General features: G+C 41.8%; 1 long non-coding RNA gene across 11 annotated transcripts in view; it reads left to right on the forward strand.

Moving 5' to 3' along the window:
* The first annotated feature begins 900 nt into the window (after positions 1-900).
* LOC137622290 (uncharacterized) overlaps positions 901-14,361 on the forward strand; it is a 58,522-nt gene continuing 45,061 nt past the window's right edge. The window contains exons 1-4 of one of the 11 annotated variants that reach the window (XR_011040401.1): positions 908-1,158; positions 11,330-11,541; positions 11,908-12,118; positions 12,294-12,357. This is a non-coding gene — a long non-coding RNA (uncharacterized lncRNA). Of the gene's footprint in view, positions 1,159-11,329; positions 11,542-11,907; positions 12,119-12,293; positions 12,358-14,361 lie in introns of all 11 variants that reach the window. The other 10 variants (XR_011040410.1, XR_011040400.1, XR_011040403.1 and 7 more) reach the window with 10 other exon arrangements.

A 14,361-nucleotide genomic window follows, 5' to 3' on the forward strand; every position in this document is an offset into this window, starting at 1 on the left:
GGAAGAAAAATTATATAGAATAATAATGATACTACTACTACTACTACTACTACTACTACTACTACTACTACTACTACTACTACTACTACTACTAATAATAATAATAATAATAATATAACAAACCATTTAAGTGTTTCAGCACAAACCAAAGATGTCTGTTTTTTTCCTAATTAGTATAGAAAACAAAAACGGCGAAATGAAATTAACTCAGTTAATTTATTATTTAATAGTATTTAATGTACTATTTTTTGTTTACTTAGGAATAAGCTATATTCTAAATTATTGACATAAAATTGTCCGGACGTTTGTCTCATAAAATTGAATAACTATTGTTTTACAAGTAATATTTCCAAAAGAAGAAAACCATCTTTAGTGAACAATTGAGCTTGTAAGTTTATTTTGATTTATTTGTAATTATATAAAAGTTACTTGTTTGATAAAATCAGATAATTTTACTTAATTCCCCGATCTATTATCATAACAACTTTGATATATTTTTGCGTCTACAAAAGAGAAATATTGAACTAGATTAATTTGTTGTATTATCTTATTTTTATTTATATAGAAGAAATTCACAAAAAAATAAATATTTGTATGATATGACGATACAATAATCAATACTCTTATTACAATGGTCAAATCCACAGACCAACAAAACTTGTTGTCAAATCTTAAGGCTATGTGCTAATTACTTATGCAAGTTTTATTTGCGTTTAAAAAACGGTATGGCTGCTATGGCGTTTAATTTACATTTTCCCATTACCAGCAGATGTCACTGTGTGCTGTAATGACGTACCGTTTGCTGTAAGTCTCATTGTATTCTTTTATATTCCTTGTTTTCCATCTAGCCAATCAGCAACGGATTTAGCTCCTCATTTCACAAAAAGGATGTCGCGAATGAATATGATTGGCTAAACTCTCTGGTCTTGACATAAAGATGTAGAAGACTACAAATTTTACCTATTTCTGTTGATAATTACTGATGTGTCTAGGCATCTTGTTAAGTGATGCGTCTGCAGAAATTTGTGATTTCATACTTAAAGTTGCCTGTTCTCAATGACAACGTTATCAAAGCATTTCAGAGTGAGTGTTAGCCGTAGGTGTGAATTATTGTTGGAAATCGAAATTAAGGCAAACTGTATTGGAGTCTACAAATTGGTAAGATGTGTTGTGTTAAATCGTGATATGCAAATTATTTTTTGTTCTATTAATTGTGATGACTTAAGAAAATAGTTTAGGAATAGATTACTAACGTGAGTAAAAATTTTTTCGTAAAGGCCACCTAATTGTAGTCCGAGTGTATTATGCTGTAGGATAACAGCAACATACAGTAATAATAATTTGGTATTTATTCAAGCTACTCCCCCATTAGTGTTAGTCTAAATTGGATTACCAAAGACACATCTCCACAATGGGAACTTGGAAGAACCCAGATCGGGTGGTTTTATTTTAGTTGCGGACGGAAAATGCTCTACTATAAACGGGCATTCCTTTAGGAAGGGTTTTACTATAGTTACAGATGGAAAAAGATCATCTACTAAAAATATAAACGGGCATTCCTTTAGAAAGGTTTTTGTTATAGTTACGGACGGAAAAAGCTTTTCTACCACAAAGCCCTTTTCCTTTAGGAAGGGTTTAATTATAGTCACGAACAGAAAAAGCTTTTCTACTTAAAAACACGCACGTTTCCTATAGAAAAATGTCGGTTTACTCTGAAAGTGACTTATTTTCACTACAAATGAAAACTTAGTTACCTAAGAAATAATAATGCATGGGGTTAGCGTGCGCAGCTCAGCATGTAACGCTTGCCATTACATAGGAACTTGACATTTTTCTTTTTTTGCGAGGGAAGTGAAAGCATGGCGGAGCTAAAACCATTATATTTCTAAAAAATGTCCCGGTTCTTAAAAGATCCAACGGGGTTTCGGTGTAATTGCAATTGAAATGGTCAAATTCAATGAAAGCACATTATTTACTACAGGAAAAATTATTTTATTCTCAAGATGTTAAGTTCGTTATTATAACTTTACCGATCTGGCTTTATTTTGAATATACTGTATAGCACTATAAATCATAAACTTGAAATGTCAGGAATATTGGCTAGTTTGACTTTGTTGTTATAGTTTAATTATTCATATAAAATAGTTGGTATGATCTATATATAAGATCCGAATTAAGTAAAAATAGGTAAATTCTATGTTATTAGGGGAGTTTTGGATCTTTAGTTATGAAAGAAAAAACATGTTTGTATCATTCCTGATAATAGCTAGTAATCATTTGGAATTTTACAAATTTAGGCAGTTTGATTTTAACAAGTGAAGATGTAATAGTGTTAGTTTATCCTTGAGTTAAATTTATCATATTTAATTTTTATAACTAGTGGTAGCATATTGGAAGTTGCAAGTTATTGATATCAATATAAAAATCTTTATAGCTGGGAGCTTGGCTTGCTCAGTTGCGAAGCATTGGGGTGTAATTTAGTTTAATGGATAATCCTATGGAAAAGCAGAATTTGACTGGGAAAATCCCACGCAGATTATATAGCATAGTTGTGGAAAATACTGTTGGTTGATTGCAGCTTTGGAGTTTTTAGAATTTATTTCCTCAAATGTTACAAGTGAAAATTTATCTCAAGGTTTTCTATAGTTTAAATCAAAAAATAGGTTAGAAGGAAGTTGAGTTTGAAATCCTACAAATGGTTGCTGTTGTGGGAGTAAAACCTCCATATAAATAATTAGGACGTAGTTAGCGAAATAGTAAGGGGTAGTATAGTAACTATGTTATTGCTGAATGTTTTATTATTTTTGTCCAATGATAAAGGGTTGATGGTACAAGAATTACCAATAGTATTGTTGTAGTTATTGTTTGTTCCGTAACTGGAAAACAAACCACGCTATTTAATAGGGGTAATACTTTCGGTGTAGCTGAAATGACGAGCCATTAATTTTTAACTAGGGTTTACTACCCACACCGCTAGTTAGCGGGGGTAGGGGAGGGTAGCTTGCTAAACCCCCCCCCCCCCCCCCCTCTGACACACCTGTGCTTGAGCTCACTTTCCTCTCAGCTCGGATGGTGGTCGGAAGTGTCCGCTCTTATCCTCGCCGTCATTTGGCAGCCATTTATTTGCTTTTGTCTTTTCTTTTTCTAGTTCTGTATATGGGTAGTTGGCCTCTGCAATCATGCGCACCTGGCCTGGGTTTCCCTACCACCCCTGTGGAACATTTATGTCCACGGTTGAGACTGATCCTCACGCCCTTTGTCCTTCTTGTAGGGGCTAACGGTGTGATAGCAACAACAAGTGTAGGGAGTGGTCTATCTCCCATTGGGAGAGGTTTTCGCGATGACGGAAGAAGAAATCCAAACGGGATATTTCTCTTTCGAAGGTTGCTTCGAAAGGAGAAAAACACAAGGCCTCTCCTGTTGCCCAAACCTCCTCCGAAGCTCCTACTCGGTCAGTCTCTTTCGAGAAACCATTGCTTCCCCTAGCGAAGCAGCTCCACCTCTCCCCCCGGGGGAGGATATGTCACTAACCTCCCTTTTTCAGCTTTGGTCCTCCTTGGGGCTTACGGGTTCGCTCTCCAAGAAGGTTTTGCTTGACTACATCCGATTGGGTGCCGCTGTCAAGCAATCGTCGTCACCGTCAGAGGTTGATCCCCTGTCTCTTGTCGACGTTGTGGTGTCAGAGGTATCTAATGCAGTATCACCCATAACCTCTTCCACTCCAAACTCTACGGTAGCCGACGGCTTAGTTTCTCCCGTTCCTGTTCAACCTACGAGGGAGAAACTAAGTTCATCATCAGTCTCTCCTGCTAGTTTTTCTTCCCCCTTGAACCAGCCACCCATTGAAGTACTACCACCAGAGAGTTATGGGGTCTTTTGACTGGCCAGACAGTACTATATTGGATCCTTCTCTTTGGTTACGGTTCATTTTCTCTTTGCCTACACACACATGCACACACACACACCGAATAGTCTGGTTCTATTCCTTACATATTCTCCTCTCTCCTCATACACCTGACAACACTGAGATTACCAAACAATTCTTCTTAATGCACTGTAATTGTTCAGTGGCCTCTTTCCACTTTTTTAGGGTAGAAGAGACACTTTAGCTATGGTAAGCAACTCTTCTAGGAGGAGGACACTCCAAAATCAAACCATTGTTCTCTAATCTTGGGTAGCCTCTGTACCATGGTCTTCCACCGTCTTGGGTTTGGGAGTTCTCTTGCTTGAGGGTACACTCAGGCACACTGTTTTATCTTGTATCTTATTTCTCTTCCTCTTGTTTTGTTAAAAGTTTTTATAGTTTTTAAAGTTATATTTATTTTAATATTGTTGCTCCTCTTGAAATATTTTATTTTTCCTTGTTTCCTTTCCTCACTGAGCTACTTTCCCTCTTGGAGCCCCTGGGCTTATAGCATCCTGCTTTTCCAACTAGGGTTGTAGCTTAGCAAGTAGTAATAATAATAATAAAAATAATAATAATAATAATAATGGAGTTCACTTACAGCAACTCCTCTTTAGAGGACTGCAGAAGGTCAGCTTGCTGATCCAATAGCCCCCAGAGGGTGCATTCGTCGGAAGGTTCGCCATCCTCTTCGCTATAGAAGCCTTCCTTCACCTGCGGTGAGGAGGAGCCTCTTTGGTTCAACATCTTCGATGCGGTCCACCGCAGAGGACCCTCGAGACCAATCATCCATCACTGCTCCTGCTTTGGTCCTGGACCTTTCTGCAGATCGTTCGCGATCTCCTTCGGTGGAAGGTCGTCCTTTTAAAGGCTGGCATAGATGCGCGTGAACTCTCCCGCGCACTCAACAAGATAATCCTGCACGCCCGCGCCCCGATATTCTCGCTCGCTCCCTGATATTCTTGCTCGCGCCCCTGATATTCTTGCTCGCGCCCTGTATATTCTCCCTCGCGCCCCAATATTCTCCCTCACGCCCGCGTCGATATTCTCCCTCGCGCCCGCGTCGATGTTCTCCCTCGCGCCAGCTCGATATTCTCCCTCGCGCGAGCGTCGTTATTCTCCCTCGCCTAAGACTACTGAACAATGTACGGCAAGGTCACAATCGCCTCGTTCCCCTCCCCGCAAGCGCATACCACCGCGCATTGTGGGAGAAGGGAAACATCCAGAGGGGTCCAGGATCCCAAATCCACCACAGGCGAACCCACCAATGATGGTGACTCCTCCCAGGGATCCTTCAATTCCTGTCCATTCAAAGGGTATGTCTGACAGCGCGTCTGTCAGCCAACAGCCCTGGTTCGGTGCACTGATCAGAGCCGTAACTCAGGCTTTCAAGCCTGTCTTCTCTGAATTGGGACACAACCATGGCTTCTTTTACCCCTTTGAAGAGAAAAAGAGGAGTTCCAGACGCGGTCACTTCACCAAGGGCGAAACTGACTCCACGCAGACCTTCGAGGCAGGTTCCTTCTTTTCCTCAGACTGCCCCTCCTTCCCTTTCGGACGAAGATTTCCCGTCCCCAAGGGAATCACGCGAAGAGAGACTTTCCCCCATCGCACCCATGGGGGAAACCTCTCCTAGCGCCGAGGGGTCTACTCAGTCGGGGATTGAAAGGAACATGCCATCCTCGTCAATGGTGGAGTCCTACATCCTTCCCAGGAAGGAATCTAAGGACTCCAAAACATTGCCGAAGTCCTCTACTAGGACTAGGATGGAGCCAGCTAGCCACTCAGGGAATGTCCGCGACTCTCCCCAAGAAGAGCCTTTGGGGATAGAAGGAGACTTTGCTGCAAGTCCTACAGCAGGAGGAGACCAGCAAGAGTCAGAACATGCGTTTTGGCAAGTTCTGACTCTGAGGGCTCTCAACGGGTTTTCCGACCCAGAGATCCCTCCTCGAGAGGGTAAGGACACGGTCTTGGACCGTGTCTTTGGTACTCAGAAACCCTCCAAGACCAGTGCAGCACTGCCCTGGTCTCAAGGGGTTAAGAGTACCAGGGACAAGATGTCACAACAGCTCTCCGAGATGTCCTCCTCCAACCGTTCCGGTGCCACCAACAAGCTCCTCACACCTCCTTGCGTACAGCAGAGGAGGTACTTCGAGATCCTGGAGGAGCCTTGTTTAGCTCTTCATCTTCACCACTCGCAGGAAGAGCTAACCAGGGGATTCCCTCTTGAGAGACACTCCAACCAGCAGGTCTCATTCTTGGCAGCCGAGATCCTCAACCAGGAGAAAGTTGCGAAGTGTGCCATGCAAGCCACTTTGTGGCTCGATATCTGGTTGGAGACCTTAGATATCCTGATATGTTCTGAGGACTTCTCCAAAGAACATACCAGGAAAGCTATGGAAACCTTCCTTCTCTCAGGTACTCGCACGATCGAGTTTCTGGCCCACCGAGTCTTGAACTTGTGGGCAAATACTATCCTGAAATGTCGGGATGCAGTAGCTGAGAGATTCCGTCAGAAGGTCCCTAGCGCCAAGATCAATAGGCTCAGACATTCCTCCCTAGAGGGATCCGTCTTGTTAGAGCCTAAGGATGTGGAACATGCTGCTGAGAGGTGGAGGAAGTCTCATCAAGACTCCCTCCTTCATAGGGCTTTAATATCCAAGCCCTATAAGCCTTCAGCACCACAGCAGTCCTGTCCAGTCAAGACCACTACGACGACAACAGCAGTGAAGACCTTGGTGTCTAAGCCCTTTCCTGACAAAGAAAGGAAAGACAAAAAGTCCTCCATGGGAGGCAAGAATCCTAGAAGGAGCAGCTGAGGCCGTAAATGCTAGGATAGGCAGTCCCCCGGCATTTCCACCAGTGGGGGGATGCCTACAAAGTTGCTCAAACAGGTGGAAGCAACTCGGGGCTATGCCTACAAAGTTGCTCAAACAGGTGGAAGCAACTCGGGGCCTATTCCTGGTCAATCTCAGTGATCAGTCTAGGATATCACATTCCGTTCATAACATCTCTACCTCTCCTGACGATGAATCCAGTGTCATTGAACTCCCTTGCCATGGGATCAGCAAGGGGGCAAGCTCTTTGGGCAGAAGTCCAGACCCTGTTGAATAAGGGCGCTCTCCAAGAGGTCCTCGAAGGATCCCCAGGCTGCTTCAGTAGATTTTCTTGGTAAGAAGGCGTCTGGAGGCTGGAGACCAGTCATCGACCTCTCGGCTCTGAACAAGTTTGTCAAACAAACTCTGTTCAGCATGGAGACGGCGGCCATGGTCAGACTAGCAGTAAGACCGCAAGAGTTCATGTGCTCACTGGACCTAAAGGATGCGTACTTCCAGATCCCAATCCATCCATCTTCAAGGAACTACTTAAGATTCAGCCTAGACAACAAAGTACCAGTTTAAGGTGCTGTGCTTCGGTCTCTCTCCAGCACCACAAGTCTTCACCAGAGTGTTCACCCTAGTATCATCTAGGGCACACAGGATTGGCATCAGTCTCCTCCGTTATCTGGATGACTGATTAATCCTTGCAGACTCGGTGTCAACCCTTCTTCAACACCGAGACAAACTTCCGAGACTTTTCCAAGGTCTGGGGATCATGGTAAATCTCGAAGTCTTCACTGCTTCCCACTCAAAGACTGGTATACCTAGGCACGATTATAGACACCACTCTCCACAAAGCCTTCCCATCAGATGACAGGATAGCAAGGCTGAGGAAGGTCGCAAGACATTTTCTCAGACGAGAAGAACTTCCAGCTCAATCGTGGTTATGTCTCCTAGGTCACCTTTCATCGCTGGCCCGTCTAGTTCCCAATGGTCGCCTCAGGATGAGATCCCTCGAGTGGCGGCTCAGTCCCGGTGGAATCAAGCGTACGACTCACTGGACATCCAGATCCCCATGGGACCTGCGGAACTGACGGATCTCCTGTGGGGGGTGGCAGACGAGAACCTACGAAAAGGAGTGGATCTTCTCGTCCTCACCCTTGATTTGATGCTGATTTCGGACGCTTCAAAAAAAGGGTGGGGGGTCCACGTGCTGCACCACACGACCTCAGGCCTCTGGTCAGAGCAAGAAAAGTACCTCCACATAAATCTCCTTGTGATGAAGGCAGTCTTTCTAGCCCTTTAATAGTTCCAAAAGTACCTGGCAAGTCACTCTGTGGTGGTGATAAGCAACAACACCACAGTAGTGGCCTACATCAACAAACAAGGAGGTACTTTTTTGCAGCAACTATCCCATTTAGCAGTAGAGATACTGAGATGGGCCGAAATCCACTCGATACAACTAAAGGCACGCTTCATCCGGGCATAAGGAATGTGCTCGCCGACAACCTGAGCAGAGTACCGAGTGGTCTTTGGATCATCTAGTAGCCAACAAAGTCCTGACTTTGTGGGGTTCTCTAACTGTGGACCTCTTTGCAACGGCCCTGAACTTCAGGCTCCTGCCTTCCAACAACGGTGGGACAACATCGATGTTTACGCCTTTCCCCCCGTTCTGTCTGATGAGGAGGGTACTCAACAAGACCAGAACATCGGTCTATCTTTCAATGACCCTCATAGCTCCGCTATAGCATCACGCAGAATGGTTCCCTGACCTTCTGCAACTCCTAACGGAGCCACCAAGAGAACTCCCTCCATGACACTATATACTCAAACAACCACACGCCAACATCTTCCACAAAGCCGTAGGTTCACTACAGCTTCACGCCTGGAAACTATCCAGCATCTCCTCTCTGGGAGAGGATTTTCGCAACAAGTTGTGATCAGGATGTCTGGACACCTGCAAAAGTCTTAAGCAGCAGTCTACCAGGCAAAGTGGAAAGTCTTCTATGGTTGGTGTCGTGGAAGGGATATCTCTCCACTTGATGCCACTTTTTCAACAAAAGCGGAGTTCCTCGTGTATATGCGTGAAGAAATGCGCCTTTCAGTCTCGGCAGTGAAAGGCTATCGCTCAGCCTTAAGTCTCGCCTTCAGGCTGAAATGAATGGATATTTCCTTGTCGCTAGAACTTTCTCTAATCATACATAGTTATGAACTTGCCTGCCCTCAGTCGGAAGTGAGAGTTCTCCTTGGAACGTGGTTCGAGTTCTTGGGTCTCTTAAGAGACCTCCCTATGAACCATTACGCCAGACATCAGATCGCCACCTAACATGGAAGACTGTGTTCCTGCTAGCTTTGGCCTCGGCCAAGCGAGTCGGCGAACTTCATGGTCTCTCGCTCGTATAACATTTCCCATTTAAGGGGATGGTGGGAGTAACGTTCAGCTTCGTCCCTGAGTTTATTGCTAAGACTCAGAGTCCAGGAGTAGCGGATCCTTGATTCGACTCCTTCCGGATTTCTAGTCTCCGTACTGTAACAGATGACCCAGACCATCTGTTATTATGCCCAGTAAGGAGCTTGAGGCTGTACCTCAAAAGAACAGCCGCAGCCCATCCTCGTGTGCTAGCACCATTCGTCAGCACAGGAAGGACTAAGAGGAGGGTCACCAAGAACACCATCTCTGCATGGCTTCGCAGGGTCATTGATCTGGCACTGAATCCAGACGCTCCTCCATCACGTCGCCCCAGAGCAAATGATGTCAGGCATAGCTACGTCCCTGGCCTTCAAAAGAAATTGCAGGTACTTCAAGCTGGGGTTTGGAAACGTCAAACAACGTTCACATCCCACTACCTGCAAGACGAGGCCCACAGGAGACTCGATACGTTCTCTATCGGTTCTGTGGTGGCTGCACAACAGCTGGTTTAAAACCTCAAGCTCCTCATTGGACAAGTAGCAGAAGGTTGAGGGCATTGTTACCCGGTTTTAATCTGCATGAATGAAAAGGTTTGACTGGCCCTTTTTCTTTTCTTCACCATCCCCTCTCTTGGGAAAAGCAGCATCCTGGGTTCTCTGCATAGCTGACCTCAAACCACTGCAAGTAAGCCATGCTCTTTTGTGTTCTTAGTGTTAAGATTAATACTGTTACGTCTCCATACCCTGACGAGGTGGTAGTGGGAAAGTCCTAGTCTACAAGTTCCATCTAAAGAACTTCAGAACAACTTTCTAGGACGAGTCACACTTCTTCATACCTTCACACACAGCTCGTTTATGCTGCAGACCTTGCGTAACAAGATTTTAGCGAGGTGCAGGGACTTCTTATTTCTTGGGTGCTTACACACAAATAAGGAGTCCCCGGGCAAAGCCAAAAGCCTGACTGGCTGGGATGTCCACCCTTCCCAATGGTTGAGTCACCCCCTATTAAATAGCATGGTGTGTATTCCAGTTACGGAACAAATGCCAAATTCGTAAATAATTTTATTTTTCCTAACTATGCAAATCTTAGCTATTTAACAAAACTTGCCTGCTAGCCCTATCCCCCTTAAAGTCCTACCTCCAAGCAAAGTGAGCTTTAGCACAGGTGTGTGAGAGGGGGGGGGGGTAGCAAGCTACCCTCCCTTACCCCGCTAACTAGCGGTGTGGGTAGTAAACCCTCGTTAAAAATTAATGGCTCGTCATTTCAGCTACGCAGAAAGTAACACCCTTATTAAATAGCTAAGGTTTGTATAGTTAGGAAAAATACAAATGACTTACGAATTTGTCATTTTATTTGTGGATGCCGAGTAAGAGTATACAGTACCTTACAATAACAACAAATGCAAATACAGCAGTTTCTAATCCACTACTGGACAGAGGTTTTGGACATGTCATTCATGTATGAGATTTTACCATATTCTTCACCACGCGGGGCACTGCGGGTTGGTGATGGTAGAGAGACTAGTCTGATTGCTCACAGCAACCCAACCTAGTATGGATGGCCCTGACTAGTACAGCATTGTTGTTCATGGTGATACATGAACCATTTCACCAAGTTAAGCTATCCCCACTTGAAAACGGTACATCACCATGTGAAATGTCGTTGACTTAACCGTTTTATCCCCAGGCTATTTGGAACTTTCCAGCCCTTAACCCTCTGGCATTTTTTTTTCAAGTACATTTTTCAATATAAAGTTTTTAAATTGCTCTAACAGCCTTAATTTTTGTCATAGAGAGGTCAGGTTGGTCTCATTCTTTTGGAAAATGCCTGAAGTTTCTCATAAAGTTATCAAAAATATGCAAAAAAAAAAAATGTAAATACTGTAGCAGTTTTTTGCAAGGACGTACCAATACGTCCATGGGGGTAAAGGGATGAGTTTTGTGAAACGTACCAGTACGTCCATTGGGGGTAAAAGGGTTAATGTTAGTACAGTAGTTGGAACCTCTTGCAAGAGACTTAGACCTGAATGTCAAAATGCTACTTCCTTGAATACTAAAAGGAAATATTCTAATGATAGTACAATTTTTCATATTCACTGATACTTAAAAAAATCATTTTGATGTACTAAGATATATTAAGACTTGGTCTTTCATTTGCAGTTCTATATAGATTATAATTCTTTTTACTTTGTTCCAGGTTCTGATTGTAATTATAGACAAGAGGTGAAATGGATGCAGTTTGACTAAAAAAAAAAAAAAAAAAAAAAAAAAAGGCAACTTTTGAAAATAATGTTGGATTAGCAGGTAAAGTGTTATTGGAAATTGTACTTGCTGAAGTGTTTGAGAGAAGACTACCTGCATTGAAAGGCTTTACTGGTAAGAAAGGAAATATTTCAAAGACAATAAGAGGTGAGAAAACATGCATGTAACCCTTTCAATTGCTCCTTAACATACACTTTGTTGTTTATGGTAAGAAATACATAAGGTACTAATAATTTTTGTACAAAGGAATCTTTAACAAATTTCAGTTCATATTGTATAGATTTGGGAAATATTTAAAACACCCATCCATTCACTTTATTTTTTTTATTCTGTCTGCAGTATTTATGTTTTGTACCAATTATGGCCCACAGAGTTGTAGTACAGTATTTACTTTTCCAGATAAGGTTGTAGCTTTGCTCATAATTATTTCCATTGGGTGTATGAGGAATATGTATTGAAACAGCTATTGTTCTTGGATTTTATAGGGTCTTTAATGAATATTTTTTTTTTTAGGTTTATGGGCTTATGTAATACACTTATCTAAAAGCTGAAGTATCCACTTTACTAACTCTATAATTATAATGTTCCAAAAAATGAGTGACAAACTTGTAACTTGAAGATTTTAATCCACTGAAGAAATCTTAACCTCACTCATATGACATTGGTTAACTGTATTCCACACATTGAAGAAAGGGAAAATGGACTGGGAAGTATACAGTATAAGGTAAATGAGTATTTGTTGGTTGGAAATTTAAAAGTATTTTAGTGCTTTAGTATACTTTGTCTATGTGTTTTGGTACTTAATGATATTGAACTTTTATCATCATTGTTAAGTGATACCACAAATAATTATGGAAAGTTTTCTGTTGAAAATTGTTGGTTTGTCGTATCTGTTTCAGAATGTAACTTCCTTGGGACTGGTGACGCTTGCACATCAAGTTATACCCCACCAAAATCTTTTGAGTGGGTAATAATCATGAATCTTATATGTAGGTCCCTAGGACATAAGAAAATTAGGTTACAATCAAGTTAGAGTTTAGCAAAAGGATTCTATTGAACGGCTAATCTGACAGAAGTTTTATCTAAATCTGACACGTTAATTTAAAGTCTTGGGTTTGACTAAATTTTCAATGAGTGCATTTGTAAAGTCAGGTATTTTAGTAATATTACTATTGTACAGTTATGGACGTTAGATATATTAATTTTCTTGTCTTGGTTTATCATGTCATTGACGTATATATACCGTAGAGGATATAGAAGTATTTCCATCTTTGATAGAGCTTAACTTCACTGACTAGTGAACAGAATTTCTTTACCAGGATATTGGTATATCTTCTTCTTTGTCTACATCTTTTCCCACTTCTGTGTGGGGTCATTGTTTCTGGTCAGCTTTCTCCATCTAGCTCTATCCCACACCTCATCACCGGTTAATCTCTTTGATCGAAGGTCATCCTTGATACAGTCCACCCACCTTCGCTTTGGTCTCCCTCTCTTTCTTGTTCCCTGTACCTCCATTTCCATTAACTCTCCTCCCAATATACTCTTCATCTCTTCTCATGACATAACCGAACCACCTCAGTCTACTTTCTTGGATCTTATCTGATAATTTTCTAACTCCTGTGGTACCCCTAATTACCTCATTCCGTATAGTTAATATTATTAATCATGGCAAAGACTTTTAAATATTAAACTTAGCCGGTGAATATATAATAGCTGACGTCTCCGACGGCTCGACAGATTCCAAAAACTCGCGAGCGATCGCCGTGAAGGTTGCGGGTATGACCACCAGCGCCGACTATCGGCCAGATACCGCATATACTTGTCAATATCTCCAGTTCTTCTCTGTCGGTCTTGTCGACAAGTTGGTTCCGCTCGCTTTATGACCTCGAGTTTTCGACCGAATTGGTGAAGTACTTGGTTTTGGTTTTATTGCTTTCGCCGTGTTGGATTATTCAATACTATCCTCAAAAGAAATGCTTTTGAAAGGAGAGGAAAAGTGTTTTGCCCTTGCTTTTTTTTTTAATCTCTGGTTTTTCCATAGAGAAAAGATGGCCGACCCTTCCCTCAGTGTATGGAAGTGTGTTAAAGGCTTTTAGTAATTATTTTATCACTTTATAAATTATTGTTGATATTTATAGTTTTACCTCTATATATTTTATTTTATATCTCACCCGCCTTTATTAGGCCTCTTCGATTAGCTTTCCATTTATACTAAACATCAAGATAAATTTTATGTTTTTGTTTATATGCGGCCTTTACCTATTCTCTGTAGGCGGTCCTAACTTGGAAAGCGAAGTTAAACAACGTTGAGCCCATTCAACTTTTATTTTTGTTTAGTTTAAAACAGTTACTCTGTAAGAGTGATGAAATGAATATTTTTTAGAAAATATTTTAAGAAAAATATTCTTTGAATAGTCTTCGTGCTGTTTTTTCAAAGATGAACTAACGTTTGGTTTATTTATGCCACGCAGTTTGCGCTCTATCGTTACGATAGGGAAAGAGAGAATCACGGTTTCACTTTGCAGAAAGAGTAAATCGATTTTGACGTTTTGTTCATTCTTCTTTCAAACTGAAGTGTTTTAGATACTAATTTAAAGGAACTTGTTAATTTTCAATTTCTTAGTCCTTTCAGTTTTTTCCTTTAGTCAAATAACCTGTTATTGACGAAGGGTGAGTGGGCCATTCTCTTGTGAGTGACAAGAGAGAGAGAGAGAGAGAGAGAACGATCCGATTTTTATTCTCGTCCCAAGTCTCTGTACAAGGAGTTTGGGAGCGAGTAACGTTCTCGATTCAGTTTTATTTTTATTTTTTTTTTTTTTATTTTTATTTTTTTTTTTTTTTTACTCTCGTCCCAAGTCTCTGTACGGGGAGAGAGGATAAAACGTTTTAGTTTTTATTCTTGTCCCAAGGCACTGTACGGTGAGAGATTGAAAACGTAGTCCTTAGTGAACTAGTGTTTAGTCTCCT

This window comes from Palaemon carinicauda, chromosome 29 (assembly GCF_036898095.1).
Source record: "Palaemon carinicauda isolate YSFRI2023 chromosome 29, ASM3689809v2, whole genome shotgun sequence".
Lineage (NCBI taxonomy): Eukaryota > Metazoa > Arthropoda > Malacostraca > Decapoda > Palaemonidae > Palaemon > Palaemon carinicauda.